We start from the raw sequence: 4,876 nt of genomic DNA on the forward strand, positions 1-4,876 counted from the left end.
CTCCTGCTCCAACCTGTCTGTGCTGTGTTGTCATCTGAAGGCTGGGGGGACATGGGTCCTTTCTATGGGGACCATTCAGGACTGGAGGAAAGTTCTGGGGTGATGGAAATACTCTACATCTTGCTAAGGATTAATTATTCATCAAAACTCAACAATCATGGCCTCCATGGTGGCCTAGCAGTTAAGTCTCAGCGCTATCACTGCTATGGCCTGAGTTTGATCCCCAGCCAGGGAGTAACCCACATGGCACAGCAGACCTCTCCTGTCTCACCTGCTCCCCTCAGCAGTGTATTTCAATAGATCTGCCTGTTCTGCTCCCCACTCTGTCTCTGGTGAATCCTCTCACCCCCTGCACCTCTGGCCTACAACCCACCTCTTCTATGCAAATAACAAAACAAAACAAAAACCCCAAAAACCCAAACCAAATAAACAAATGGGAGGAATCAGAATATGCAGCATAGAACAAAGAAACTACATAGGCTGCATTTTAAGATAATCATTAGCATATTAAGAAAAACAGGAGAAAAGTGTTGCATTAACGTTGCTCTTTAAAACACAACATTGAGAGGATACAGCAGAGCTATTAGAAATTAAAACTATTATATATATAAGAAAGTTTAACATAAAAGAGTAGATAAAGTTGACCAAAAGGGCGTAATTGAAAAATAAGACATAAATTTAGAAGATCTGTTTAGCACGGTTAACATCTGGATAAAAGAGTGTTTTAAAGAAATGATGGGCACGTGGATTATTTTGAGTCTATTGACTGCGGCTCTGCAGGTTCACAAGAAACCTGTAACTCTCTGGAAGAAAGTAGCTATGGGCATGTGGGCTGTCCTCAGCTTTTGGCCTCTGCTTCCTCGAGCCCTATTCTCTGCTCCTGCCCCTGCCCCGGGCCCCGCCTGAGATCCCCGGCCTTGGCTTCTGGCGGTGGAGGCGGTCAGCAGGGGTTTTCTTGCCCAGAGTATCCTGGTGGCGGGATCGGATCCCACCTTGCAGATTTCTAGACTAGCCCACACAGCTGACGAGGACCACCTGCACCTGTTTCCTTTGGCCTCAGCCGCAGAGGCGCCGCCAAGATGGCGCCCTTGGTGGGTGCTGGACGCCCAGCACAGCAGACACTCAGCCCCGGGCTCTGAGGCAGGAGAGTTTATTTCCAAGAGGGCGCCGGCGAGTCCAGGAGCCTGAGCTCCTGAGTGAAGAGGGTTCAGGGTGTTCCCGGAGTGGGTCCGGCCAGTGAGGGGTGGGGTGGAGGAGGGAGGAATTTAAGTATTTTAAGGAAGTGGATTATTAGGAAGGGTTGAAGAACGCGGCCTTTCCGTGCTCGAGTCGTTTCTCTTGGTGACCTGAGGACCCCGCGCAGCTCTAGATGACGCTGTCTCCTTGGCCGACTTCCTCAGCTGGAAACAGGTTTGCAAGAGATGAAAGTCTTACTTCCAGGGAGGTCAGTCAGACAGGACTGCTCTTGAGTCTGACTGAGGCCTGTACCACCTCCCCCAGGGGACTTCCTCTGCCTCCCTTCCCCGCCTCTCCACTTCCTCCATCCAATAGTGACTCCCCTGGTCCCTGACATCTCACCTCTCACCACCACCTCCCCAGATAGAGAGCCTGACAGGTGGACCCCAGGCAGCCCCCCATGACCCTCTAGGCGTTCAAAGCAGGGAGGTGGCCTCCCTGAGGTGGCCCCGGGGCAGATCCAGGTGGGGGAGACCAGAAAGCCACAGAAGAGGCTGGCTCGGGGGGCTGCCCTGTGGAGCTGTGGGCTCGGTGCACATCTGGGTTAGAAGGGGTGTCCCGTGGGGCCGGGCTCAGCGGTGGCCTGAGGTCTAGGCAGAGAAAATACTGAATCTGGTGGGCCTCCCCGGTGGCGCAGCGGTTGAGCGCTGGGTTGCGAAGCTGCCCGCGGCCTCTGCGGTGCCGGTTCGATCCCCGGCTGCTCCCCGGCCACCAGAGGAGGGTCCCACATGGCGTGCAGACCTCTCCTGCCGCCCGCTGCTCCCCTAAGCAGTGTACTTCGGTCCTTCTGCCTGCTCTGCTCCCCACTCTGGCTCTGGTGAATTCTCTCACCCTCCCGCGCTTCTGACTGTACCCAGTGCATGTATAAACAAAAACAAACAAACCAGCAAACAAATAAATAAAGCATGCCTCTATAAAAAAAAAAAAAAAAATTAAAAAAAAAAAAAAAAAAAAAAAAAAAAAAGAAAATACTGAATCTGGAACCCACCTTATGGAGTTTCGTCTGGAAATGTTGTCAGCTTTTCATCTGTGACCTCAACAATATCTGAAAGGAGAAGGATCCAGGTCAGGAGAGCCAGGTCACCCTGCTGGAGGCTTCCCCACCCCCACCCGCAGCCCAGCCCTGCTCCTGTAGGGAGCATGGCAGCTCTCCTCAGGGGGGCTCTGGGGGCCCCTGATAGAGGCACTGGGGTGCTTGTGACAACTCAGAGCCCCTGACCTCACTCTGGACCTTCTGGGTCTGATACCGAGAAGACCCTGGGATCTGCACCTATGGGTGCCACTGGCTCCACCAGAGACCTGCCTGTGGAGGGGTGGGGAAGGGTCTGCTCCCCCTCCTCCTGCAGGGCTGCCCCCTCTGCCGGGTCTCTCTGTCCTGAGTCTCCTCGCTCATGTCCTCCCCCCTTACTCTCTGCCAGCTTCCCTGGTGGTTTCAAATTTCCCGTGAGAAATGCACTAAAAACTGAACATTTTCTAACTCTAAGGTTCTTTGACAGGTGAAGTGAACCCATGAAGGAAACACCGAAACAGTCCTACAGATGAAGCGCTCACAGGCCCTAGTGTCCTGGTGTCCAGGAGATGCGAGTTCCAGTGAGTGCACTAGTGACTGGGGGGTGTGAACTCACTGGGGTGAACTGCAGCAGGTAGAGGCAGCCAGGAGGGGAGGGGAGGACACAGAGTGTGGAGATTCACTAAGGACTTGGCCCTGAGGGGAGGGGGTTTGAGGAAGGATAATGGGGGGGGGGCCCGGGGGGGCCCTTGGGTGAGGGGCTGTGGGAAGGCTGGGCCCTGAGCCCGCAGTCAGGTCTAGGGAGGCCGCAGGTGGCAGGGGGTGGAGGCCGCTCTGTGCCAGTCCCTCCGCCAGAGGGACGAACCCTCCTATGAACAACGACAAGGTGTTTTCACTTCTGGCTGCAGATGAGACGGCTCGCAGAGGGTTTTGATTTTCTCTGCAGTTGCACAGCACGTCTGTGGCGCACTCTCGACCTGCACATTCCTTGCCTTCTGCTCTGCGATGGGGATGAAACCAGGGCCCGTGGGTCTGGCGTCTGCTGCTCTGGCACCTGCACAGCTTCCTTCCCTGACACTGAGAACCAACGCCTGTGACCAGTGAGCAGCTCCGGCTCCCCCTGGTGGTGGGAACACGACTTGCAGGACTAAAGTGCTCGCCTCTTGTCTAGTGACTCAGTTCCCAGTTGCCGGCTCTGAAGAAACTCGACATTTTGGAAGATTGAGCTCCTTCTCTCCCTCCCTCAGGTGCAGCACTCTGCCATTCTCCGTGACCTTTAACGGCAGGTGCCTCATCAGGGGACGGAGATCTTCCTCTTGCGTGTGAATCCCAGTCTCAGCAGAGAGCTGCGTTGGGTGTTCCTGCCTTTCCCCAGAAGAAACGTCCACTGACCTCACACGTCCTGGGAGCTCAGCCCCCGGACCCTGCCTGGCCAGATGCTGCCCTTCAGATGCCACATGGAGCAGTGTGTGAGCGTGTGCTTGTCTCTGTGTGTCTCTGTGGGTGAACGCATACGCGAGTGCATACATGTAAGAGTGTGATTGTGTGTGTCAGAGAGTTTATGAATTGTGTGTAGTTCGTGTATGTATTTCATGTGCGCAGGCATCGCTCGTCTCCAAGGAGATGGACCCCGCCATCCCCGGCTGAGCTCTCAGTGGACTTCATTTGGGAGTGGAGAGGCCAGGATCCTCCCATTGATCCTCAGCCCTCTGCCCACCGGGCATGCGGCTGATCTTTTATGCCACTAGTTCACCGTGCGGGTCCAAGCCCTAAGTCTGCGTGTCGGGGGCTCTAAGTCTAGTGAGCGAGGGAGAGATAAAGACAAATCTCTGCCTTGTCAACACAAGGCATTGCATCTGCAGTTGCGTCTGTGATGGTGCTGGTATTTTAGGAGATTGGGCACCTGGGGTCCCCCAGATGAGCTGCTGAGAGCGGCAGGTTCTTGAAGGACTAGAGGTGGTGGGAACTACGGCTGCTCGGGACACCTCTGCCCGGCACACCCTTTGTCCCTGGTCCCTCTCCACGTAGGAAATTGTCACGACCTCCCTGTGGCTACAGTTCGTAGTGGGATGTGTGTGTCTCCAAACAGCCGAGAGATGTTGCTCCTCCTCTCCAAGGCAGCAGAGAAGCCAAGGCCGCCTGTTGAGTCTCTTTTACTTCTGGTCTCTCTTTCCAGGAGAAAAAGACGCCCTGTCCTCACCCGTGCCCTCAGTCTCTGCTCACCCCAGCCGTTGTCCCTGATGATCAGTTGATTCATCTTGTAGGCCAGCACCATGCCCTTCTGCAGAGTCAAAAGCTTCTCCTTTGGTTTATCATCCTGGTGGCAGAGATGAAGAGAAAATATTCCTTTTTATGTGTAGTTTTGAAAGTGAAATAGATCTGGAAAGTTCATGAGCAAAGAACCCAGCTGTCCTCTCTCTTCTGCATCCCAATTGCCAGTTACCATGGTTTTGCCTTTTTCATCTCATATTTACCTTCTATTTCTCAATTTCCTATTTCTATTGTAATCATTTGATATTTTCCCACATTTAAATATGCCTACTTCCTGTTTCCTTTTGATAGGCGATCTCTCCTATGCCTCCCCCCCCACCCCCCACTCCCCACGGCCTCCTAAAATGTTCATAGCCAGCA

Source organism: Talpa europaea (assembly GCF_964194135.1).
Source record: "Talpa europaea genome assembly, chromosome: 3".
Lineage (NCBI taxonomy): Eukaryota > Metazoa > Chordata > Mammalia > Eulipotyphla > Talpidae > Talpa > Talpa europaea.